This window comes from Strigops habroptila, chromosome 11 (assembly GCF_004027225.2).
Source record: "Strigops habroptila isolate Jane chromosome 11, bStrHab1.2.pri, whole genome shotgun sequence".
NCBI classification, from domain to species: domain Eukaryota; kingdom Metazoa; phylum Chordata; class Aves; order Psittaciformes; family Psittacidae; genus Strigops; species Strigops habroptila.
In genome coordinates this window covers 12,617,813-12,644,841 of record NC_046360.1, presented here as the reverse complement: position 1 = coordinate 12,644,841, position 27,029 = coordinate 12,617,813, and the positions used below count along the sequence as shown (strand labels likewise).

At 48.6% G+C, this 27,029-nt stretch overlaps 1 long non-coding RNA gene across 1 annotated transcript; it reads left to right on the top strand.

Moving 5' to 3' along the window:
- Positions 1-1,982: 1,982 nt before the first annotated feature.
- On the top strand, positions 1,983-3,725 carry LOC115614483. Its single transcript, XR_003993735.1, has 2 exons — positions 1,983-2,416; positions 3,223-3,725. It is a non-coding gene; the product is annotated as an uncharacterized LOC115614483 (long non-coding RNA).
- The last annotated feature ends 23,304 nt before the right edge of the window (positions 3,726-27,029 follow it).

The window sequence follows — 27,029 nt, the reverse complement described above, 5'->3', positions numbered from 1 at the left end:
CAGACCCCCGGTGGGGCTCGCTGCGGGCTTTGCTGGGAGCGGAGCTGGGTTTTAACCCACGGGAGGTTTAGCCCCGAGTCCAAAGTCTCTGGGAAAGAAGGAGAGGAGCGCGGGGCTGGGGCCGCAGCGACCCCAGACGCAGACACCGATACCGAGCCCCCCGCGGGGCCCGGCCGTGCGATCTCCCACCTCCGTCCTGCCGGGCCACGCTCCGCTATTAGTTAATTATTGATTGATTACAAGTGAAAATTTATGAGGTGTCGTCTCTCCCCCCCCCCGCCATGCTCCCGGCCCCCTTGCATGCACACACGCTCCTGCCCTCTGCAAACACTCCGAGGGAGGCGGGTTGTTGGTTTTGGCCTTGACAGCTTCCAGGAATATGAAATATTTAAGCCCTTTGGTCGATCTCCTGTACTCTGGACGCCCTTTTTTTCTTTTCCCCCTCTTTTCTTTTGTCTTCCCTTCTTTCCTACTTCTTGTCCCAGCTGGGGGGGGGGTCTCACGGTGGCGCGGCCCCCTCCCCGCACCCAGCCGGCGTGCGGGCTCGCAGAGCGCCAGGCCTCGCAGATCAAAGGGACCTCTCCAGCTTCCGCACAGGGGAAGGGGGGGGGGAGAGAGAATAATAAAAGGTTGATTTCTTTAACGATTGGTTTTTTTCGTAAAAGTCTTGGAAGCTGTGAGCATCCCGCCTCCTCCCTCGCCCCAGGCTGCAGGATTGCACCGGGAAACGATTTTGGGAAGGCAGAGAGAGGGCTCAGGAGAATGGAAGGAGAGGAAAAAAAGGGGGGCAAAAATCAGAGGAGTTGCTTGAAATTTAGCAGCCGTGTGTCTGCCGGAGCACCCATCCCATCCCGGGTGGGAGCGGGGTCTGTGCGCCCCAGGTAGGCAGTGGGCCCCGGGCCGTGCAGCCCCCAAAATGCCGTCACAAGAGCGGGGCCAAGGCGAACCCGCAGCGTCTTGGCGGGGACGTGGGGGACGCGCACAGTGCGCACCCCCCTTTTGCGCAGCCCGGTGAGCGCGCTGCTCCGCACACGGACACGCAGTGTCCTGGCTGAGGGACGGACGGACGGATAGACGGGCGGATCGGTTGTTTGTTGTCTCGGGAGGGTGAATGGTCTGATGTGGCGATTGCCTTGAGGCGCTGGTGCTTGACGGAGCGGCGGCGAGCGGCCGCGCACCCTGCGGGGACAGCCCGCTCCTCCCCGGTCCCTGTCGCCTCGGCCCAGGGGGGGGACGACGACAGCGGGGGCACCCGGCCGGGCGGATCCGTGCTGGAGGCGCCGGCACGGCGGGGCCGGGGTGAGCTTGGGAGAGGGGGAAACGGGGAGGGAAAAACACCTCCCTCCTTCGGCACCTACAGCACAGAATCCCCGTCCCCGGGGGCACCCCCGCGTCCTCACCCCCCTCCCCAGGCTATGCAGGCACATAGAGGGGAGCAAACAGCCCCACGCGGAGACATTCCAGCTCGGGTAGCAGCACGTTATCGGCCTGACCCACCGAGCTGCCCGCAGCCAGCCCCGCAGTGCCCCATCCGAGCACCTGAGCCCCGTGGACTGCGGACGGGGAGAAAGAACCACCGGCTCCAGGGAGCCAACTCGACAGGGGGGTGATGCATAGGGTTGGTTTGGGGGTTTTCTTCTTTTCCTTTTTTTTCTCAGCCTCAAACTTCCCACGTGCTTCTCCCCAAACCCCGCATTATTAGTGAACAATTAAGGCGTGTAAAAACACGGCGAGGCGAAACCCTTAGCTTGAAGTGGCCGTTCAAGGCGTTATTAATTGTAACTCCTGGCTCCAGCTCCTCGCCCCGACTAGGGGTGGGGGGGCTGCAGCGGATCCTGCCCGCCTGAGGCCGGGCCAGCTGCGGGGCTCGGGAGCTGCATTCTCCTCTCCCGCTCCTTCTCCGGAGCTCAGCCCGCAGCCGACCCGCACACACCACCTTTGGGTTTTCCCTTTACCAATCTACTTCTTTGTCTTTTATTTACTTTTTATTTTTTCATATTTTTTAAATTATTTTGTTATTCTGGAGAAAAATACCCCCTTTTTTAACGCTCTCAGCCGAAACTGAGTCCAACCTCCCGCGCAGGTAGCCGCGGCCATAATTCCTGCGGCATTTCACACTGGTTTCACTAAACTCAGCTTTCCCTTCACTCCCTCTAAATACAGCCCTTCCCAGAGAGGGCACTGAAAAAAGAAAACCAAGCGGGCCGGGCTGCGCGGAGCCCAGCCCGACCTGACCCCCCATGCAAGGGCAGCCCCCCTCTGCCCCCGGCTTGTCTCCTTTCCCGTGTCCTTTCAAGCTTTATTCTCTTGCAAGACGCCAAAGCGCCGCAGACAAAAATTAAGTTAACAAGGAAATTAGCTGGGCAGAAAAAGCCAGGGATGCTTCCCCGCTCCAGACCTGCTCCTTCCACTGAAGGTACGAGTGAAACGGGGATGCCGGCCGAGGAGGGGGGAGGGCCGGGCTGGGGCATCCCACCGGCTGGACTGAGGGCTCGCTGGGATGAGGAGCCTTCCTTAGGGCAGGAGAAGGCGGCAGGGAGGGAACTGGAAGGATTTGCCACAAGTTGTCGTGTAAAGTGTGGAGGCACGTCGCTGATCCCTCCGCGGGGACGGGGGGGTCCCCGCCGCCTCCCGCTACCGCGCTGCCTGCTGCTTGGGCAACACCGGGATCTTTTGGCAGGATTATTTCCCTTCTGCCGTGAAGCTTTTCCTATGCGCTCTCGCATTTATTTTCACAAGTTTCTCGAAAACTAATTCCTCCCCACCCACCCCCCACCTTTCCTTTGCTGTCCAGTCATGGCCTTCCCAGTGGATTTTTGAGGGGCGCTTTTTAGCTCCTCCGCTCTTCTGAGTCTTATTTCAGCCGTTTATCCATTTTCCCCGACTCCGAGCTAAAAAATAAACGGGGAGAAAAAAAACCCCCAAACCTTAAATACAAATATACGCCGGGTCAGGAGGCTCCCCGTTCCTCTGGCTGGAATGGGTGGGGGTAGGGGCTGCCCCTAGGAAAAGTGAAAAGCTTGTTTTAATGGGCGGTCATTGCTAAATCTCACCTTAGGGCCAAAACGACTCGCGACCCATTGCCCTCCTTACGATGTATTTATTTGTCTCAGTGGCACCAGCCGTCAGTCATTAGTGGGGGGGTTAACCCGGGAGCCGCACCACGGTGGCGGTGGTGGTCCTGTGGCTCTTTGGTTTGTTTTAAATATGATTTCTCAACAGGAACCTGCTCAGAAGCGGTGGAATAACCTGTCTCGGGAGGGCTCGAGGGTGAACTACGGAGGGAGAAACACGCGTGGGGGAGATCAGCGAGCGACGACCTCTACGAAAACGCGGCTGAGAAAACGGGGTGTTGGTTTGTACCCCGAACTAAAGCGGCGGCTTGGGCCAGCAGAGACTTTATTTATTGAACCAATATTCTGAACAATTACCGAGAGGAACAAAATAACCCCCAATACCCAACTGTAGCAGCGGCCGCCCGAGTCCGCGGGTGAGCTGCCGCCGACCCGGGCCCGGAGCAGCACCCCCCTGTTGAGACCGCGCATTTCTGCGCCTACAGACCACGTGCAGAGCCCAGAACTCCTCCGTAGCTGCGTATGGCTTTATTTAGCTAGAGCTCTGTCCGTGCGTAATGTGTATAAAGCGCTAAGTAGCTTTATATATTTTAAATATTTATATAGCTCAACTACGTATATGTACGTGTTGTTATATAAAGATAACGCAAAGAGATGAGGCTGTGCGCGCACTCTTTGCACAAGACGTGTATGGTGTGGGACACCGGGTACTGTGTCTCCTGGTCCCCGAGCCGGTTCACAACCCTCCCCGGCCCCGGGCCAGGCTTTGTCGGGCTTTGTCCCGCCTGGCCAAGCCCAGCCGCCCTCAGCCTGGTGCCGGGCGGCTCGAACTGGTGTACTGGTGTCTGTGTCTCGGTCAGCTTTGCATTATCTTGACTGTCGCGGGTCCTGAGTAAGTTCGCCTCTGCACGCAGCAGCTCGACGAGCAGCCCCGGGCTCCCTCGCCACTCCTGGGGCAGCTCTGGGGACCCGGCGCTGCCCACCGCAGTTCCAGGAACGGGGAGCGTGGGAGACCTCACTCCCCGCTCTGCTGCTTCCCTGGTGCTTTTCCAGCCGGCTCCCTGGGTTGTTCCCTCTGCCAAACATTTAACCGGGGGCAGGGTGGGGAAGAGAGATAAAACATATATTTCATCCTCCTCTTCCCCTCCCCCCCCCCCCGCCCTCCACCTCATCCCAGCTCGGCATCCCGCTGCTCGAAGATGCTTCCAGGAGGAGGGACCGGCGCGGCGAGAGCGCTTTCCAGCTCGGCCCGGCTGACCCCGGATCCCGGGCAGAGCGATGCGGGAGGGCTCCGGCCTCGTTCCATGCCTCCTGCCGCCCTGGAATCCCGAAACAATGAAATCAGAGAATCATGAATTCATGGCAGGACCTGGATGCCCTTTCCATGTAGAGGAAGAGGACGGTGCCTTGCTGCTGGAGGTGTCCCCCGCAGAGGGGGTCGCTAGGGCCGTTCCCGTCCCCGAGGCCGTTCCCGTTCCCGGTGGCGCCTTTAAGCCGCTCCTGGAGCGCCACCTGGTGGGAGCGACCCGTCAGCACGGGCAGGGCTCGGCTCCTGGGGTCCCCGCAGCCGCTGCCCACCAGGAAGCGTCTCCCCAAGGCTTGGAAGGGGAGCGGGGCACGGGTGGGGTTGTGCGGTGCATCCTCAAGGGCCTGGGCATGAGAAGCGCAGAGGATGCAAGCAACAGCATTAAAAGATGCGAATTGAAAGTGTTTCTTCTTCAGAGCCTAAAAAGAGCCTTGCCTGGAAAACCCACATGCCCACCCTCCTCCTGCTCGCTTACAGCCGGGAGGGGGCTGAGAGTGTGTGTCCAAGGTTGCCATCAACTCCGGCACGACGGCGCCTGGTGGTTTCAGTGGACTCCGAATGCAAACTCTGGTGCTGGGTGTTGGAAGGGAAGCAGCATTAGGCCTGGCATTTTTGTAGGAAACCACCCAGAGTTTTACAGGTGTGTGTGGAGCTGCGCTCTGAGAACAGGAAAGCTCTTAAAATGAGCCATCACCCTCCCGGGGCTGCATTGGTGGGCTGGTTTGCATGGCACAAGCCTGCCCTTGATTTTTCTCTTTGCCCTCTCTCACATATCTCCATGTGCTGAGCTATTTTGCTTCACTGTTTTCGGCTTTTTTCATGTGCTGGCCTCACCACTTGTTCACTCATACACATTTACAAATGTGTGGAAGCACAAAACGGATCTTTTCCTATTTTTTTCATAGTTGTATTCGTGCTCTTCCAACTTGTCTTACACTTTTTGCTCTTTTACGCACACAGAGAGCTATTCTTCATAAGCGCTTTGTCCTATTGTATCCTTATTTCTCTTTTCTGCCCTCTCCCTCATTACAAATCTATTCTGTCCCAGAAACTGCCCTTTTGCATGAAACACTTTGCTCCAGGCCAGAGATCAACTTGGTTTGGCGGAACTGGGCGACACTAAAATGTGAGAACAAGGATGTAAAAGCAGGAAGACATGCCTCAAACTTCAGGGTAAACAATGGGAATGATATTGATTGCCTTTTAATGTGCAGTGGTCACACAATGGGGAAGAAAACCTTCCCAGGGAAAGAAGAAAAGACACTCTCCCCTCTTAAGAAACTGATGGCAGACACATATGTTTTAGGTGATGAAACTTCTGGACCAGTGCAGAGGGGACTTTATCCCGAGGCTCCTGGAGGGAAGTGGCTTTCCAGGTCTATCAGAGCTTCCAGATAAAGTGCTGTCCTACTTTCTGACTGCCTCTGACGAGTGATGAGGAATGCCCATTGTCTGTGCCCAGGCTGGTGCACGCTCTCATTAAGGCCCCTGAATTGTGTGTGTGCATGTCTGCGGCTGAGCTGTTTGGCAGGGGAGGACAGGCAATTCCCAGGTTCCAGCAGCCTGAAAAGCTTCTGAAAGACCTTGGAGTTCCCAGTGCTTCCAGGACCGGTGGGTAGGGAAGGCAGGATGATAGTCTTAGGACTGTTTAGTGAAGCTGTGTGAACAGACCTCCAGGGAATGCCACAACTGCAAGGGCAGTGATTTCACAGGATTAATTTGAGATATATCAAAGTAACCTCACTTTTGCTCTTTGGGTGTCAGGTTCTGATCCGAACTGACAGGGGTTAGGTAATCTGGAAAACAGCCATCCTGCCTTTCCCTAATGAGTTATCTCAAGTCCAAACCACTTCATTTTCAGTGGGTAAGGGTGTAAGGCACAAGGAAAAGTGTCAGAAAACATGAAGGCACAGATGCTCTTTCCACTTGGGTAGCTGCGATCGGTTTGAATAATGACTATTCTGTTCAGCTCCTTTGAGAGGAACTTCGGGTCTCCAGCTCCTTGCTAGGAGGAGACACGCTGATTTATCATTTATTTATTGGATTATAACCCTGTTCTACGGGTAATCAATTGCTGCTTTTTTCCAGCTTCCTCTTATATCACATCACCCTGGTGCATTCAGGGGGTGAGACCACTCCAGGTGCACAGAGGTTTCCCTTCAGAAAGTATTTCCATCAGAGTGTTAGGTGTTGATGTGAGTAACTGATGGAGAAATAATAGCCAAGGTCTGATTTGACCATGTACTCTGGGGCTGAGTGAGCACCCTCGTACCCATGCCCTGAGGACATAGTGGTGGAGGATGATGTTTTCCAACCTGCTTTCACGGCTTAGGGACCTCAGTGCTTTCCTCAGCTCTCTGGGCACCGTGGACCAATGTCCTCTTGCATTGAAATGAGCTGTAACAGGAGCAACATCCATTTTGGGGCTAAACTCTATTTTTCCTACAAAAATAGAGGGGGAAGATGCTCTGTAACCTCAGACACCAACAGCTTTGAAGGCTGCTCTATTCCTAGCACATCACTTGAACAATCCCCCTCAAAGTCCTCCCCACCCTTGAGCAGGACCTGACGTGTCTCCAGCCTCTCACTGCCTGCTTGGCAATGGGGCTTCTCCTCCTACTGCAGACCTTGGGCTTTGCAGTGGTGCAAGCTGTTACCCAGCAGGAGCAAAGGGAACCAGCTGTGATTGATTGAGTTGAAATTAAGGTGTAAACTTGCTGCAGGGAGGCAGAGGGACTTGAGTCTTTATAAGCTTGATTCAGGGCATGGAAGGGTCTTTTCTGGAAGGCTGCAGTGTTAAAGGAGCTGTAAGAGATTGTTGAGAGGATCTGTAGAGGCTGCAGTGAGGGGCTCTCATTCGCTCTGGAGGTAGGAGGCTGTGTAGAAAGCAATGGGGATGTGGTGTGGGTACAGTGCTGGAAATAGTTGCTGTGTGGTTTCTTTGTTGCCTTTGAGAGCTGTGAGGAGGGTGCTTTGCTGTGTTAGATGTGTCTTCCTTGTGGCTCAGAGGGCTCTAGGGCCTTGGCGTTCTGGTTTCTGCTTCTGTGGGGACTGGTGTGACGAGCAGAGACTCAAGCACTGTGATTTACATGGAACTGAAGTGTGAAGGAGAAAGATGCTCTGTGCAAATCTGCCATTTCTGTGTTTGAAAACCTGGAGGGCAGGTGGTGTTTGGGTCTGGTAGAAGCTTCTTATAGTGCTGCTTCTCCTCCCTGGAATGCTGGATTTCCTGAGCCCTTCAGCTGATGTTGTGTTTGCTGGCTTCCATTGAATGGCTGCAAGTGCTAGTAAGACAAAGCATTAAAGAATCCAGGGGTCCAGTTTTTTCCATGGTGCCTCTGCAGATATCTGGCTGGTTTCCTCCCCTGCTGAGGCTCTTCCAGGCTTACACTCTCTTGTCTTTGGGACTAGAGCTAAGCCAACCTGATTTTTGGTCCCCAGGTTCCAATGTGTCCTTGATGAGAGCTTGTAGTCAATCTGTTCTGCACCTGAAAGTGGATGTGGAATGATTTGAGTTATACATGGGGTCTTGTGGTGTCAGTCTCTTGTGCTCTTTGATTTTTGGAGTTCTTGGCTGGAGAACAAAGGCGCTGGCCTGGATTTGGGGCGGATGTTGAAACTCAGGGATGAGTGTGCCAAAGATCCTGCTCCAGAGTTGGGAGCATAGCTGGAAGGGAAGGAACTTGATAAACAAGTGACATGCTGCCTTGAGCTGGCCTGGCAGCCTTTTATCATCCTGCATTCATCTGCCAGCCTGGCTGGTCCGTTCAACACCTGCTTTCTTATGTGAGAAGTCCCCAACCTACCTATGGTGTTTCTTATTTCTAAGGATCTCAGTCAGGTAAAGCATCAATGTGTAATTTTCCCCCCTTGGCAAGGTGCACCCCAGTAAAACTGGGACAATCATCTGATAACAAATGTCACTTGGGGCTGTGGATGTGCTGGGACAAGTACTGCAAGTATTGTCCCAGCATGGAGCAACAGAGTAGTAGTTGTGATAAGGAGCTTCTGGGGTTACTCAATGCTATGGTTTCATTTGGTCTGAAGTAGAGTAGAAATGAATACTGTTTTTAAGAAAATATTCCCATGGAACTGTGATGTTTTGGCTTTCAAATAACCTGAGATTTAATGAAAAACGCCTTGGAAAGGTGTGGAGGGAAAGACTGGATAGAGCCATCTTATTTTCTGGTGTCTGCTCTTGTTAATCCTAGCTATCCCCTCCACGCTTGAGGCTTTGACTGAATATCATTGTTTGCCCCTCAATAGGCAAGTTTCTCTGTGCCAAGCTTGGCCAGCCCACTACCCTTTCTATGATGGGAGGTTTAACTGCAAAATGGGTTGTAAACTGGGTCAGTGACTTGTGTTGTGCTTGAGTAGAGACCTGAATCAAGGTCTTCAAAGCTGCATTGAAATCCGGGCTGCTCAGTTTTGATTCTCACTATGCTGGTGGTTGGTGTGCTTGACAGCCTCAGTTTCTCTCCTAGTGTGCTCAGTGGCCTGCAAAACTGAGTTGGGGCAGCCTAGCTCCATGTCCTGGCTCTGAAGAACATGGGGGAATAAACCATGAGACCTTCTGCCAAAGTTACTAAACAAGGCTTTTCATAAATAAGACATGTTTATGTTTGTTTTAGCAAAACCAAGCCGTATTCCTGCAATATTTCTGAGATCTACCTTTTCCTGAAGGCACTAGTGCTCAGAGTTGGGTTTATCTGCAGTTTGTGGTTAAGAACCTGTTTGCCCTGGGATCTGTGCTGTGATGGAAAGAGATCCTCTCCTGAGAGGAGGGTTCAGGGTGTTCATGTTCTTCTATGCTCCTTGACTCTAGAGGCTCCTGGGACAGTGAGGTTCCTTGACTGTGGATACATATGGGAGATATCTGAAGTTTATGGGGTGAATTTGAGCATGTATTCTTGGGGAAGGGCTTTTCCTCTTCTAGCACTGCAGAGAATCAGTGATGTAGGCATGAAAAATGCCAATATAAAGCATTAGGCAGTTTAAATAAGTGAGAGTTCACCAAAGAATGATGCAAACCTTAACTTTAGTCAAGCTTTTTTTGGTCATATCCCTTAATAAAGTTTCCTGGGTGTGGGTGTCTCTCTTCCCACCAAAGCCTGGTGTTGCACAGGCTGCTGGTTGTGTTAGGAGCAAAAATCTCCTTTCTCATTGGCAGCATCACTGCATCTGACTGCTAGAGCTTGGCATGTATGTGCAAGTGAGCTTGAATCACAAAGAGAAGGGCAAAGGCTTTATCTGGGGGCCTTTTTGCAGATCTTGAGGGTGATGAGCCTTTAAAGCTTCCAAGATGAATAGAAAGAACAGAATCTTGCATGTGGCATGTGCCATGTCTCCTTGGCTATGTCCAAAAGAGCTCCAAGACACCATATGTTATGTTTAGGCACTGTGTCCTACAGACTGCTCTTTGGAGTGGAGAAGGTGATGGAGATAGTACTGGTTGAAGAATGTGAAGCTTATTCTAGCTGCATGATCCAGTTCAGGCAGGTTGGACTCAATTTCTGCCATTTGGGATTAGGAGAAAATCTGCTCAAAATAAAGGAGAACTGATCTGGATGCTGACCCCAGCTCCATTCAGTTAAGCTGCTGGAAAAGAGTGGGTAAAATCAACCTGATCTAGAGTAGGAAACCTTCAGAGGTCAGCAATATGAAACTGGTGGGTAGGTAAATGAATGATGTTTGCTGTAGCTCACATTAGCTACTTGGATATAGAGCAATGGGGAAGGGGTCAAGACCACAGCCTTGGCTGTTCTAGGGCTCACTGTCTGCTCTGTTGTGCCCAGAGAAATGGTGTTGCTTCCCTGTTGAGCTGTAACCTGTGTGCAGGAGCAGGGCTGCCCTCATCCTCCTGTTTCATGCTGTGTTAGGGATCCAAATCTCTTGGGGCCGGGGTCTGCAGACATCAGTACTTTGCTTCACTGCTCTATGGAGGAAAATCATTAGCATTTCACTGGTACTGGTGTAGACTTGTCTAGATTGGGGGCTGCTTTTTCTAGATTTGGGTGGGATTTGTAGGAATCTCTTGTTCCATTTAAATCACTTGAAGCAAAAGGAGCTAATTTTTGACCCAGGACTTAGTGCACAGGAACAGCTATATACACCTTATGCAAAACGTATTTTGAAAACTACCTGTTTTAGCAAGAGAATGAATGTGGAGGTACAGGTGTTTAAATCTTTAACTTTGAAGGGGGGGAAAAAAAGCCCTTAGAATTAGCAGTCCTGATTCTTCTGACTTGGCTGTGAGATGCCAAGCTTGGTGACCCAGATGGTTTCTCACTATTAGCCTGCTGTCTTTGTGAAAGCATTCTTTTGCATTAGGAAACCTTATATGCTCTATATGTAAAGATAGTAAATAGAGGGGAAAAGAAGCATGTGCTGCTCCTGGTCTGCCTGAGGAAGGGCTTGGGGAGCTGCTGCCGGAGGAGATGGCTGTGCTGGAGATCCTGGTTTGTGTTTGGATGCAGAAGGATGCACATCAGGCTCTGAGTGAGCCATGTTTGCATAAACCCCAGGTGAACATGCTTGTGTTTGAAGGAACTATATTAACATATGCCACTAGATGGCCACAGGGAGAAGGCGGTGCAGGGGAGAACAGCCTCCAGCAGGCACCTGGTGGGACCCCGCAGGGCTCCTCGCCTCTGGGCAAGGGCTGGGGTTAGCGCAGCCCAACTGCTGGAACACCGCTGGTGGGAACGGACAACGGGAGCACTCGGGGCTCCCACATAACCTTATCTTTCACAGCACCTTCTGATGGGTCTTGTGCCATGGGAGTGTGCTCTGGGGTGCAGGGGAGCACTGAGGTGTGGTGTCTCCTCTGGGAATGGTGTGAGCTGCTTGTTGTAGTCTTGTGCCCTATAGCAGTGGCATAAGCTCATCTGTTGTAGTGTTGTGCCCCTATCTCAGCACCCATCGGTGAAGTGGGTGGCAGCCCAGCAAACCTGGCACATGCAGGTGGCTCTATAGCCTGCATAGGTCATGGATCTGTGTGCTGCAGTTCTAATCGGGTTGGAGAACTAGACAGGTTTCTTGGAGCGCTGGGTAACCCACAAGCAGAACCCTCAACTAAAACCAAACTAACAACTGAAGTTGCAAACTAGAGTGCCTGAAGTTGCACTTTAGGGTCAATGACACATACAGCCCTGTGATGAGTAAACCCCTGGTGTCTAAATTGTGGGACTTGGGCTCAGGGCTGCTCTTCAGGGGACTGTCTTGTAGCTGGGATGCTGAAGCAAGATGTCTTTCCTTTCTGCCATTCCACAAGGGAACCTTAAAGGCTGACTTTGCAAGGGGACACTTAGTGTCTTGTTCTGGTTACAGTTATAGTTGCTACTTCAATTAGAAGTAAGAGCTCAGCTAGATATTTAGGTCCTAGTATAACTCCAGGTCACCTAGATGGAAAGGTGGTGTAGCTGTACTTATTTCTGGGGAAGCGAATGTTCTTATCCCAGGGTTAGGACGGCAGTGTAGAGCCTGCAATGTGCTTCCAACCTGAGCCTCTGGGAACCAGGACGGATGTGAAGCTGTGGGTAGTTAGAGAGGAGTAGCACTTCTTTCTGGGGTGTTGATGAGCTCCTGTGGAGGCTTTAATGAATGGAGCTTCACTGATGGATGAGATAGGAAAAATCACTAACCTGGGGAAGTGTAAAACGGTGCCATGCTGTAACGTGAGCCTGGCCTGGTGGTCCTTCAGGAGGAGCTGACTGCTGCATAAGCCAGTTAGAAGGGGAAACATAGGCAGGGATTGAGCTGTTTGGATCTGCCACAAAGTCAGCTTTCTGGGACGTGCTGACACAAAAGTCTGCATTGACATGAGGTCTTGGAGGCTTTATTGCCGCGGGCTGGTGTGAGCACTGCCAGGGCAGGCTGTGGTGCAGGCTCCCCTCGGGCTGCCAAGGCTGTTTCCCTACCTCACACCTTGCTGCCAGCCGGGGAAGTACCTGCTCTCTTGCAGACAGGGAAGTTGTGTCCCTCTTCCCTCTGATATGGACTTCTCATGCAGCCTGAGGCAAGTGGCGCCGCTCTTCCAAGCCAAGCTTTATTCCCGAGGCAAACTGGAATGGGTCCAAGGGTTTGTCTGGTTTCCTTTCTAGGTTTCCTCCCCTGTTTAGTGGGTTTAATAACACCTGAGGGTGTCAGTTACTCACTGAGTTTCAAGTGCTGTGAAAAACCCTGTGCAACCTATTGTTTGAATTTACAAGATGCTGCTGCCACCTGTCTCCCAGAGAAATGATGGATGTTGAAGGACTGAGGTCCCTTGAATGGCTTTGCTTTTTGAAGGGCACAAGCTGAGGCTCTCCAAAGATCCTAGGAGCTGTGTGTCATGCCTGCTGGTGCCAGCAGGAATTGATGGTGCCCAAGAAGGAATCACTGTGCTCTTAGAAGCAGTTCAATTTAGGAACTGATCAAAGAGAAAAGGTAAGGGCACAAGACCCCCTGCTCAAAAGAGGAACCAAATGGTTCCCTTCAGCGGGAAGCTTCAGGACAAGCTGCAGTTTTGTATGTGACCATCAGCTGTCAGTGGTACCACTTTTAGGTGAGAAATGTAGCTTTGATGCTATGAAACCCATCCCTGTGCTTGAACTGAACTTACTCAGTTTGGGACATTTTTATCTAGATTTTAGCCACAGAACAAATATTGGGGGTTTTTTTTAGGTCTTGATATAACCAATGTGAGTTGAAATAACATCTGCTGGAAAAAGATGCCCTGCGTAGCCACAGATAGATCCCGGTAAGTGCGGCTCAGAAAGGGATTGACAAGCCTGAGACACCTTGTCTCTGTAGGCAGGAGATTTTCCAGTGAAAAGCTTCATCCTACCTCTGCCCATCAATTCAGAACCTTTCTTTTTCAGGGACTGTAGCAACAGCACAAGGGGTGATGAGTTCAAACTGAAACAGGGGAAGTTCATGTTAGATATAAGGAGGAAGTTCTTTACTGTGAGGGTGGTGAGACACTGGAAAAGACACTGCCTAAAGAAGTGGTAAACGCTCCATCCCTGGCAGTGTTCAAGGCCAGGTTGAACAGAGCCTTGGGGGACATGGCCTAGTGGAAGGTGTCCCTGCCCATGACAAGGTGTTGGAACTGGATGATCTTCAGGTCCTTTCCAACCCTGACTATTCTATGATTCTATTATTTTCCTCCCAGCAGTGTTTCTAGAAAGCATCCTGGAAAAATAGCTGTTCACTGAATAAATGCCTTCTGACAGATAAACTGAAACCTGCTATTGAGCCCTTTTGGGCTGGGGATTCAGCGAAGCTGCAGTGCTTTGCGTTTTGCTTCTCTGTGTCAAGGGAGCTCTAGCTCCAGCTGAACCGTAGCAAGTACCTGCTGAGTCAATCTGTCTCGCTGCTGCTGTGTGTGATGGGAAGGGAAGTGAAGCGCACTCCCTGAAGATCTCAGCCAGCATTTTACTTGTGGGAGGAGGGATTTCTGGAAGGGGAAATGCAGAAGAGAGTAGGAATGATTCCCAAGCGTTCAGAGCCAAGGTGAACCTGTTCTGTGGGGTGCAGGTCCTGCTGTGGAGCTTGAACATATACTCAGACCACTTGTTTTGTGGGATTAAGCAAGTGAACTAAAACATCACTGTGAGGATTTGACTCCCAGACTTTGTTAGTCTGGTTGCTGCTGAGTTTATTAGGTGGCAGCAAGCAGCACAAGGTTGGATCCCTTGATCTAGGCACTATGGGGGATATGTGCTATGAATTCACCCAGCTAATTGCATAGTTCATCATGAGGCTTTTGGTCTCTTGAATTTCAGGCCTTTTAGCAATGCGGGGAATTAAGGAGTGCTTTGTGGTGTGCATGATGAATGTGGGAGGTGGAAGTGGGTATTCAGTGGGCCCTTTGGGATGGAGAATAGCATGGATAGCTGTGCCTGGAGGAAATTGGGGTGCTGTTGCCACAAATGGCTCCTTTTGGCCTTATGTTGTCATTCCCATCCTATACTACCAGCTGATGTCCAGTGTTAGCTCTTTACTGCCATATTCATGGGAACCCTTGGAAATATCATTGCAAGGTGGGGAAGAAACTCTTGGGATGATAGAGAAAAAGACTTTTGAATACTAAAAGGGCTGCATCAAAGGTCCCTGATGCAAGGTTGCTTGTGCACAATGCTGTGGTTTCTGGTTTGGCCCACTCTGCTGGCCCTGTGTAGCTGTGCAATGCCTGGGATGGAAAAAGGAATGCCAATCCCTGCCAAAAGTGCTGCTGGTGCTGTGTTTCCTAAGCAGAGCTGTTCCCATCATTGGTTATGCTGCTTTTGGAGGAGCTTTGGAAGAAAGCTGGTTGCTTCCCATCTCCTGCTTGGCTGGGGGTAGTTTTGTCTAGGGGGGATCCCAACTGATGGGTTCCACCTATCCCTTTGCAGATTGCTTGGGGTAGGACACAACCTACATGTAATACCATTCATCCCTGTGCTCCAAAACTGCAGCTGAGGTCAGAGTAGGGGAGGAGTGGGTCTTGCTTGCCCCTTCTCTCTTGAAACGGGTGTAGAAGGCTGGGCCATGAGCTGGTTGTAAATCAGTATGCATAAGGAAGGCAATTTTCTGCAAGTGAAACCTGCCCTAACGGAGCCCTGGGGGAGGGAGGAGAACTGCAAGTGTCAAGGTGAGACGGAAGAGCAACAGAACGAGATTTAATTTCCTTCCCAATAATTTTCTCAAGCTGTATAAACTTTCCTTATTTAAAATAAATACTCCCTGAAAACACATTCTGTGTCAGTGGCCCTGTGAAAACACCCCCAGTCACAACCTGTGCCTGTCCTTTTGCTTGCAGCCTCAGCCAAAAGCCAGCAGTTTTACATTCTGCTCTATTAACTTGAGCTGTAAATTTCCTTGTGCAAAGTCTCCCAGGCTGTGGAATGAATTTAAGTAAACAGGGCGTACAATAATAGACTTGTGTTAGGGCAGGTTTTTCAAGTGGCTTGTAACTCTTAGAGAAAGTTCTTCTAAATCTCTCCCTGTTACGGTGCACAGTGTGTGAGCTTGTCCAGAAGGTGGAGAAAGTCATAGGAAAGACCTGGCTGGTAACCATCTCTGGGATTCTATCTGTAGTCCAGAGAAGAGCACCCAGTGTTTTATAAACAAAGCATTCATGTGAGACAACCTCTTGCCTGGCATTTCACTGTGCTTTTTGGTTCAAGATCTGTATGGTTAGGTTTTTCTCAGTGACAGCATCTCTGTGAGATGCTTATAAGGACCCTGAAGGGTTTTTTCCCCTTGTCCTACAACATGTTGAATGCAGACTCTAAACTCAGTTTTCAGAAAGGGTTTCAAACTTAACTGCTATATAAGGCACCCAAAATTTTTTGTTTGCTTTGGAGACTATAGGATTAGTTCCTTTTCAGAATTATTCTCTAGGGGAAAAAAGGCAGGAGGGGTTTCTCTTGTAAGTCTGATGGAAAACAATGCTCTTCAGGTTTGTGGGCATCATTGCTCTAAGACTTCTGAATTTTGCCTGCTTGGCGTACACAGTTGCTGCATGTGTTTCTGCCTCATTGGCAAGGAATCTGAAGGGATTTTGAGGCGTTCATGTTTCCTGCTGGGCCAGGAAAGCATCTCTACTACAACCTACTTAGATCATTGTCCAATCTTCAGCTAAAAGCAGGCTCCAGATCATAGAATCATAGAATAGTTAGGGTTGGATGAACATGATCTAGAAGGTTATGAGTGAGAAAGACTGATCCCACTTTGCAAGCTCAGCAGTTTTCCTACCTGATGCTTCTGCAGCAGATTATTGCTGGTTTTCCCATGAACTTGCAGTTAAAATGCCCATCTGGTTGGTGTCTTTGAGTTGTCTTGTAAAGGGTATTTGATTATTAGATAAAGAGGAAAGGAACTTCTGGTTTATAGACAGCCCTTTCCTGAAAAATAGAATGTTTTAAGCAATAACTTGGCATAAAAGTCCCCCAAAAGGGGTTTCTTTAGACTCCCCTGGGTTTGGCTGTGTTGTCTGGTTATCTAACCTTTCACCAGCTGGCTCTTGTAAAACTGCAAAGTGGTTCTGACTTCTTCTAAGCTGTGGGGGGAAAAAAGGCAAGAAAACATCTTTAAGGCCTTTATCCAGAACTCAGTAAAACCAGTGGAAAAGCTCTGTGAGTCCGGGGGATATTGGATCACTTCCAAAGTATTGAGGGCACTGGAGAAAGGTTGAGCCCAGCTTGTGTTAGATCCAGAAACCAAGGGAAATTCTCTGCTTCTAGGAGTGGAAAAAAGTCTTGGAAAAGGCTGGATCTCAGGGCTGGAGCAAGTCATTGACCCAAAATGGTAGAAGTTGGAAGTTGGTATTTGGGGGATAGAAGGAGGATAAAGCCTTGTTTATCACTCCCAAGCCTTGTTGGGGTGCTTGAGCAGCTCATGAACTGGGCATTTCCTCTTGGTCTTTTGGTATAACCTCTATTAGATAAGAGAGTAATGCTCCATGACTCCTGCTGGTTTGGCCTCTGCTACAACATCTCTATTGCTTCTCTTTGAAAATACTCTTTGGACTCAAAACTCCAACTTTCCTCCCAGTAGGAAAGTGATACTGCAACAAGGCTGAACTCGGGTGGTTTTGTAGTAGCTAGCCCCAAAAGAGGTTGAGGGAGGTTCTTGTGGGACTGAATGGTCCTGGACCTGCAATGTAACTGGCAGCATAAGATCACATTTGCCCAGCGGAATGCAAAGGCTTTTAGATAAAAGAAAGTGTTTGCTTTGGCATTCAGAAGCATGGAGATGCCACAGATGGAGAGCTGCCAGTTGGCTGATCACCAGCCACTGACTCATAATGTAAAAGTGTATTGTAAGTCCCTGGGGTTTTTTTTTCTCCTTAAACTTTATAACTGGCTGCTTTTTTGTTGTTTTTGAGAGGAGGAGGGAATTCTCATGGTTTTAAGCAAATCACAACTGACTCAGCCTAAGCCCAAGGGTAGAATGGAGAAGGCTTGATGGATTAAGTGTCCTGGAACAACTGGCTACACAGCTCTTTTCTTGTTTTCTGGCTGTAAGGATCATCCTTTTGATCAGATTCTTTTCCCTACCGCTTTCTGGGTTGTAAATCCAGATTAGTCATGGTAGGGTGGCAAAAAATTAATGAAGTAGGAGGTTAAGCCCTGGGAGTGAGAGTGGTGGCCTCTGGGGAGTGAATACACCCTGGTGGCCAGGTAGAGAAGCAAGGACATATTGGGGCCACCTGCGCATGAATGTGCTGTTTGGAAGGGTTGAGAGCCTGAGACTCCTAAAACCACAACCCCTGTTTCTGTAATCTGCTCAGAGATGTCTCTAGCTGTCCCTATTCGTTATTACCTGCTTGACTGTCTGAGTTCCAAGGTCCTGAGTCTTGCTATAAGACTCAGACTTGTGTCTTGCAGCTGGAGAGGAAGCTGTAGCTTGGCCATTTATCATCTTTCCTATGTATTTGACCATCATTGCTTCCTGTCTGTGCTGCCTAGGCTATCATTACCCTCAGGATTCATTGGTTAACTGGTCTTTGAGAGCATTAGTCAGCTCCTCTTGTGGTACTCAGGATCCTTACTGCAAGTTGACTTTCTTGCTTCTCTGGACATACAAAGGTCCAGGAAACTGGGGTATTTTTATAGGCCTCTGAACCTGGAAGACAACACTTGTCAGGTCTTCAGTGGCCATGAGGAAGTGTGTAGCCAACCCCAACATGAGAAGGCAAAGGCTTAAAATGCAGTATTCTGATTCCCAGTCAGCTGTGCTGAGGGATGAGCAGCAGTGTGCACAGGAATGCCACAACTCTGCTTGTCTTTGGTTTAAAGCCTTTACCAGCTGCCATACTTGCATGTTAGACTGACAGGCTTGTTTTGAAGGCCAGTGAGGGTTACACTTCCCCAAACATCTTCTGTGCCTTCAAATACAACTGCTACTACAAAGTGATCCATGTCCAAAAGTGATATCCTTGCGAAGGCTGAGATGACCATGTCTGAGTATGGTTGCCTATTGCATGCCTAAGTCTGCATAAAATGTGATTGTAAGGCAGTACTTTAAACTGTGACATAATCTGGGTGGGATCCTGAACCTGTAGCAGTAGCTCACTGCTGGAGCTAGCAAGCGATGCTGTGTGAATCTGCAGGTTTACTGCAATTAACTTATTTGCCTGATTAAGGTGGCTTATGAACACAGCTGCTGCTTGGTGCATGGCTTTTGACATCAGTAGTGTTATACCAGGGGTGAAATTGGCCTTCCCTATATTGTTGCCAGTTGCAAGAATTTATCATCCACCTGTGCTTTGATTTACGTGTGTGTAAATCCCAAGTAACTCCATTAACATCAATAAAGCTGCTTGAATAGATCTCTATCTGAATTGCGTGCTGAAGACTTCTCATGTTGCTGCTAGCTATGCAGGTGCAGAGATGTGGTTGGGTTCAGCTGGGAAACATGATGCCATCCAAGAGTGTTTAGCATGCAAACAAGAAGAAAATGCTGAGCTGAAACCACAGTGCTCATTTGAAGTGATGCTATAGAGCTCTCAAGAAGAGATTTCTCTTTGCCATCCTAAAATATTTGAGCAGGCAGGAATCTCTGAAATGTGTTTCCATGGCCACTTGGAAGGGAGGGAAAATGATGTCCTGTTGCTTTGTGGTGGAAGAGATGGGCTGGTCCCAGATCAATTTTGATGACAAAGTTGGGGAGAAAAATGAAATCATAGAATCACAGAATGGTTTGGGTTGGAAAGGACCTTAAGATCATCCAGTTCCGACCCTCCTACTGTGAGCAGGGACATCTTGCACTAGACCGTGTCACCTGAGACTCCGTCCAGCCCGGTCTTGAACACTGCCAGGGATGGAGCATTTACCACTTCTCTGAGCAACTTGTGCCAGAGCCTCACCACCCTTACAGTAAATAACTTCTTCCTTATATCCAACCTGAATTTCCACTGTTTCAGTTTAAACCCATCACCCTTTGTCCTATCACTACCATCACCTTTTGTCCTATCACTACAGTCCCTAATTAAGACCCCCTCTCCAGCACCCTTGTAGATATTGCACCTTTCAGATATTGGAAGGCTGCAATGAGGCCTCCACACAGCTTCTCTTCAGGCAATGGAGAAATGAAATAAATGGGCTTCTATTCCTCATTTATCTCCTCCACCTTCACTGTACTTATACCTAACTGTAAGCAAGGATGAAGAACAGCTTGCTGCTTAGCAAGCATTTATTTTGTGGGCTTTTGCACAAATTGTGGAAACTAGAAACACAGGGAGCTATGGTAAGGATGAAGGGTGGAGCAGTGTCACCTTGCACTGTTATATGTGTTCAGTTGTCCTGTTGTGACAGCAGCAGTAATTAAGTCACCTGGAAAAACTTGCTACAGGGAGATGAGATAGCTTAGCCCTTGGATAAGCACTCCTGAGCTGGTGGCTATCAACCCAAAGCATGTGGGGCTGAGAGCTCTTCTGAACCACTTGTGATGTTACTGGAGAGTCCCACAGATAAGAGGTCTACAAATTCTGAACCTTCCTTGCTAAGGAGACTTTGTGATTTTTAGGTGACTTGGCAGCTTCATGGATTAAGGTGCAAAACACCACCAGTTTGGATTGGCTTTGGGAGTGTGGAATGCAGCTTTATTTGCTCTGGTGGTATTTCTCCTGATTAGCTGAAATGGGTTGGAAATATAGAATTCAAGGTGGTTCATTTTTGGAAGCATGTGTTCATGGGACACATGGGACACGTGTGTGTTAGGGACTCCATCACTTAGCCAACATTCGATACATGCTGGGGAGAAGGAAAGAGGATCACTGGAAAGCTTGTTGTGAGTTTTAGGAGATGAAGATAGTTGGCTTCTTGGAGCGAAAGGTGGCATCTCACTTAAGGAAAAGTCTTGCAGCATCCTACTGTTTTCCATTGGTGGTCAGCTGGAGGGATGTTTGCTACATGCTCTCAGCTGGTGATGGTCTGGATAGGAGAAAGGGAATGCCAGGCTTAGACTCTGAGGAGACTGGGTATCTTGCTGTGAGGCTGTAGGTACTCATGATCATCTCTGCTGTGTCTGTGCATAGCCGCTGTGTCTTACAGGTCTCCTCTTTGGCCAACTTCTCATTATATTCAGCCATCTGAAAATGGTCAATAGTGGGATGGAGAAACCTGGTTCCATTTTTTTTTTTTACTACCACTTTGTTTTGATGGTAACATGTCCCTCTGAGCTGGAAGCAAAACAAGACAAAAGATAAAGCCAAGCACTTTAACCCCAAACCAAACCATATCTTTTCCCATAGCCTCGCACAGAAAACTGCAATGCTGTCTTTGGCATGAGCAAAGTGTGTGCTTTTTAAGTTGTAACCTTTGGAGTTGGTGATTCTTTAACATGAAGTGTTGGAAAATGCCGGTTTGGATCTGATACTTATCTACCTCCCAGGGCCCCTGAAGCAACTAGTGCAGTAGTTGCAGTTCAGGTGTCTCATGTGCCTATTTTTCATGAACAGGTTTCCCACCTGGTTGGTGTCTCCCATGGCAGACCATAGCTGTAGGTCTCCATTGGATATTCTGGCTGTTTTTTCCCACAGGCTAATGCAAACTACCACAGGAGATGGGAAGTGGGCAGGAGTCTGTCTTACAGAGGGAAACAGAGACCTGACTAGAAGTTTTTCTGCATTTACATTTGGAATGTCATTTTGGTAGCAATGCCTTTTGTCCATGATGCATCTCATGTGGGGAGAATGTGTTGCAGACAGTTTTCCTTGGGGATAGGCTGGAGTGGCTCTTGTAGAATTGCTACCTGTAAAGGTGTAAAGAAGGGGACCATTAAATGAAGAATTCCTTTCCAGGCTTAGTGCTCTCAGAGGTGTACCCAGGCTTTCTAAAAATAGGCTCCTTACGCTGACTGGAAATGGGATGCCCCAGGCATTTGACTCTGTGCAGCTCCCCTCCTTCTTTCCCTGCTTTTGAAGTTGAATGCTTATGGATGTTTTCTAGCTTATCGTAAACCCATCACAACTGGCAGTGCTCCACTCTTCCAGGGTTGAGGGTTTTCTTTCTCAGCCTCCACCCATGCATGTACTTCTCGGGAAAAGATCACGTGAAAATCCCTGCCTGCCTTAAAGAGAAGATTGTCACTTCTCCATGCCTTAAAGATCATGCTTAGCATTTATTTCACTGAGATTTTCCCACCTAAGGGACCTCAGACGCTGGCTATGCCCTTGATCTCAGCAGCTCCTTCCCTGTGACAGACTAGTTCTTGTGGCCTTTAGTCTCTGCACTGAACCCTTAAGCTTGTCCTAAGGGGGTGGATCAGCCTGTGAAGGCATTTCTAGGAATCCTTCTGTTTTAAGTGTTTCTCTTCTAGAGATCACAGGGAGAAGAAAACTTGCTGTTGATACCTGCTGAGATTTAAGGAGTTGTTGCACCATCAGCAGCAGCTGAAGGTGTCCCAAACTCAACTTGCTGGCTGTGGGGCACATTAAGGGACAGATCTGGCTGGGGAATAACCTGGTAGAATGAAAGGACGTTAAGGAAATGTGATTTGGTCCAAAACATGGCCCTGCAAGTGTGAGGCTGGCGCAGAAGCTGCAAGGCACTATGAGGTGGGCAGTAATCCAGCTGGTGTTTCCACGAAGAAAATGTAGACAGAATAACTGAGTGACTCGAGCAGATCTGTGCTGAAATGTCTGGGTTGGATGTGCATGTGAGCACTGAAAGACTCTACCTGCAGACAGCTGGAGGCTGGGAAAACACAGTGGGAAACAGAGTCCCACTATTATACTTGCCCCACTATACCTGCCAGGTGTGGGCTATGGGCCTAGCCAGCCGGGATGCTTTTCTGACCTTGGGTCTGGCTCTTCTAGCTGGGCTGTTTTATAAGCTATATTTCAAGGAGTTGAGGGAACTGGTTTCTGCACAGGTGTGTGTTTCCAAGTGGGTTATAGCTGAGGCCTGAAGAGGTGTGCAGCCTCTCATCTGGTGCTGAGTATGGCTCCATGGGTGGAAGCTGTGTGCAGGAGCTGAGACATGTGGACTGACCACAGCTGGAATGATGTGTTGGAAACGATTATACTCTCCCTGCCGCTAACCATTAGCTGGTGCCCAAGGTCTGAGTCAATCCTCATTTATGAGATGAAGCAGACAGGGAAAAGCACCCCAGGTGAACAGCATGATCATGGTGGTGTGCCTTCTGAAGCCAATATTGCTGAACAAGGCCATGTGGATGATGGGCTGCTGCTCCACCAAGCACCCAGCATAGATTAACTGTCATAGCTGCTAGATAAGAGGCCCTCTCTCTGAAGAGGGGAATGGGATTTTCCCATAATTGACATTCTGATCCAAGTGTGCAGGCGTGAGGCTGCCAGTCTCTGCACACAAAGGCATACAAGGAATCCCCACCACATCCTGGCATGTTTCTGCCATGGGAACCTTGGAGGAGGAGGAGAGATGGGTAATAGAGGTGTGGAGATTTGTGTGAGGTGGTTTGTATGCCTGCTTATTGGTGAAAGGTGCTTTGCCTTCTCCTTGAATCCAGTCAAATGATCTTGGATTTGGGTTAATTCAAATGTGTTTGGCTTTGATTTCCACCTGGTGAAAAAGAAAAAGCAGTGGAGCAGGAAAGCTATTAATTTTAAGAAGAAATCTGTAAGGTTTCTTCAAAAAGAGAAAGGAATAGAGTAGAATGTGTAGGGAAAGAGTTAAGGCAGACCTAGTGTGCAGGATACAACAAATGCTCCATCCCTGGCAGTGTTCAAGGCCAGAGCCTTGAGCAATATGGTCTAGGGTCAAGCATTCCTGTCCATGGCAGGGGGTTTGGAACTGGATGATCTTAAGGTCCTTTCCAACCCAAACCATTCTATATTTTTGGAGGGACAGTATTTCATTGGGGTATCTCACAGGGAAAGGGACATCCCTGCAATGTCACAACAAAGCAGCCATGCTCCACCCTACAGATACATGTGAGAAAATCTCAGCAAGAGGGTATGAGCAGCTGGAGAGGGACCCAAATCTAGCCAAATTTAAATGCTTTGTGACTGTCCCTGTTGCTTCAGGTGTGTGTCCATGGACTGCAACTGGCTTGGATGGGTGTGCCAGACCCCACTATTGTGTCCCTGTGCCCCATGTAGCTGTGGAGATGAGTGATGTCCATCGTATGAGGCTTCTTTGCTGCTCAGGGGAGTGGTGATAACTGCCTTTCCAGCGGTGTCATCGATGTTGGCTCTTTACAAGACAGTATAATTCACAAATCTGCTTTGAAACAGTTCATCTTTCTAAGAGCCTTGCTCCCTAGGTCAGGCTAACAGATAACATCAGTGTCTATGCTAAGGGAAGAATGTATTCTGGTGGATGGTGTGCTGCAAACAAGACGGATAAATAATAGCAAACCATGTAGACAGAGGTAATTAAAGTGACAGCCACACTGACAAATAGCTAAGTAAATGGATAGGGCAATTTCCTAATGAAATGAGTATAAATGGATATATGGACATGCAAGATGGGAAAAATGACAGAAATATGAATTTGGCATATTCCCAAAAGGCAGTCTCAGGGCTGCTGTGATGATTATTAGTCAAACAAGTCTTCGTGTCCTAAATGCTGAAGCTGTTACAGATTGCAAAGACCTTTTTTTTTTTTCCTGTGGCTAGATGCAGGATTGATCTGTAACTGCGGGAAGAGTGCAAATTCCTGCCTCTCCAAGCAGGAGATGATGATAAAACAGGCCAGCTAATCCCAGTACTGTGCCAGTGACTATAGGCCAAAGAGCAAAGGGCATTCAAGGCAAGGAAATATGGAAGTAATGTGAGGAAAGTCTAGCATATGCATCTCCTGTGCTTTTTAGTCTTGTACTTAGTCATGGTGCAAGGTGTGGGGGGAAGCTGGAAGTGTTAGAAGTGGGTTGAATTCAAAGTGAGTGGAGACAGGGCTAGGATGTCCTAAAGGCCATGTTGTTCTGCTGCCTGCAGGTCCCAAAATAATGAAGTGCAAGGATAGTCTTTCAGGTGGTGTAACCACCTATTTCAGGTGCTGAATCTGATATGTATCAGCCTCTCCAGACCACAAGTAAGGGAAACTTCATCTGCTTTGCTTCTGGGACCAGGACAAGAATGGTTTAAACTCATTTAGACAAATATGAGTTTCAGATCCTCGGTTATACACAGCCTGTCTTGGTTTTTTTTCCTCCTCTGTTTTATATGCTGAGAAATATGAGGTTTTTAGCAATATTGGCCAATTTGGAGCAGAATCTGAACACCTAGCTCATGATCATCAACAAAATGCTTCTCAAAGACAAATATCAATCTCTTAGTTGCTGTATGTTCAAGCCACCTAATGCTATATGAAGCATTATCCCTACCTTTGCAGCCTCTTAATGCCCTATACATACGGCTACCTGATGGTACCTAGAGCAGTCTTGCACATGCAGGTGGTTTTGGGGGAAAAAACAGGGAAGAAAATCAGTTGTTCCCCTTCATAAGTGGAGCTTGGGGTGATTTCTATAACTTAATGGAACAGGCACACAGTGCTTTCTAAGCAGTAATTAAACTTCCTGTGCTTAGGGTGGGGGAAAATGATCCTTTAATATTACAGTGAGGTGATGCTTCTTTTCCATCAGAAGCAGCGCATGGTGCATGTTTGGAGGGTACACATTAGCCTTCATTAAACTGGTGTCCTGGAAGCTGGGGTGAAGAGAGGTGCAGTAGGGAGGTACTGGAAGTGGGAGGAGATGGGGCAGCATTTAACTGTGGCTCAGAAGCACGTGTACCCTGCTGCTTTGTGCAGCTTGGAACATTAAAAGTGGTGCCTGTTAGGACTTGAACTTGAGCTTTATGAAGGGGTAAGATGGAGGAGGCAGAAGAAGTAGGCAAGGTAACTTCCCCAGAGGCAGCATTTCTGCTTAGAGGCTGCTTTGTTTTGGTGTGTTCTTCCCTCAAGATTAATTTTCAATGGGGGGAAAGCTTTTGAAGGCTGTGTAATGCCACAAGCCACATGTCACTCTGTGTCCTGCAGGAAAGGCAGATAAAACAAATAGCATGTCAAATTGCTCTGAAGATGGAGACCTGCCTCCCAGCGTCTGTGGTTCTTTGCATTGCCAGAGAGGGAAATAGCAGGTGTACAGCATCCTCCCCTTGCTGCAGAGCTTTCAAACAACTGCTCCTCTGTGGAGCTGGGCTGTGTTGTGCACTGTGGGGAGGCTTGTTCTGGGTCCATAGTGACAGGACTCATTTCCCAGCTGTGTTTGAGTCAAGCCCTGGTCATGATGTTGTCTCAGCTAGCCCATGCTCTTGCCTGGCATGTGAGCAGCAGGTACCATATACTATCATTTGCAAAGAATGAAACAAGTGTCTTTCACCTTCTTCTGAGAAGTTTGCTTTGGTTACATGCTGCTTGCATTGAGAAGTAATCAGATGTGGACGTTTCCCCAGGTCAGGAGCTCCTCTAGCTTCTACTCAGCCTCTGCAGGGTGCAGTCCCTCTTCTTGGTGTTTCTGCTCAGACTGCATCTCTCATCTGAGGCTTTGTACAGATGGACAAAAGCTTAGAAGCATTTTTCTCCATCAGTTTTGCTCTGTTGGTTCCCACCTGAAGCAAGTTCTAGGTCTTCAACATGCCAGACAGACTAGGTTCAAGGGATGACATAAAGATCATGACTTCTAAAGGATTTTCCAATAGAGGTTTCAGACCAGACAGTTGACAAAGTCTGTTCTGGATGCCTTGTAAACACTTCTCCCACCTACTATCTGTTTACTATGATTTTGCTCACTTAAGATAGTACAAAGCTTTTCCTGCTTCGTGGTTCAAACAGAAACAAGTGAATGCTATTGCTTGTTAATCTTTAGAATGTGATGTTATTTGTCTTGAAGTGGCAAGTAAAAACTAAAGCTGCAAGAGGATTTTTCAGCCCACAGCTTGTATTGTTAACATTGAAAGATTGGACATGTGGCTAGAACAGTCAGAACCTCTCTTTGCCTAGAGTAGCTGGATCTCCTCTGGATCTCTACATAACTGTGTAATAGCACATTATGGTTTGCTTTCTTGGTGCCTCTTCTAAATTCCTGTTCGTAGAATCATAGCATCCTAGGTTGGAAGGAACCTCCAGGATCATTTGGTCCAACCTTTCTTGGCAAAGCATGACCTAGACTAGATGTCCCAGCATCCCGTCTGACACTGGACAGTCCACCTTTTCCCTTGGGAGATTATTCCAATGGTTGATTGCACTCATTGTAAAAAAACTTTGTTGTCCAATTGGAATCTCCTCAGGAGTAACTTGTACCCATATTCATGCTGGAGTACAAAGTATATGATTGGAGATATATGTATGTGCCACAAGTAATGCAAGGCTTGCTAAGTCTAAGCATGGATTTTAGGAGTCTAACCCTTATGCAAGGTGCCATGCAATAATCCTCTCCAATTACAAAACAGACTGGTGTGCACATGCTTCTTTCTGAGTTTAGGTGAAGTCTGCCCGCTGGGTTGGCTCAGGCCACTTCATTCCTGAGTAGTGGTGGTAGTAACAGCAGCAAATCTGTGCTTCTCATTCAATTTGATCATAAAGCAAGTGTTAAACAATCCACGATGCAAATTTTAGCTTTGGTGATTCTTTGTGCCCCTGAAACGGATTTGATGTAAATAGTATGTCCTGGCCTCTTGGTCTTATTATATCTTTCTCATGCTATTGAAGAGTGGAGTTTTTTGTGCCAGGCAGAGTAAAAGCATGACCTATGCCTGA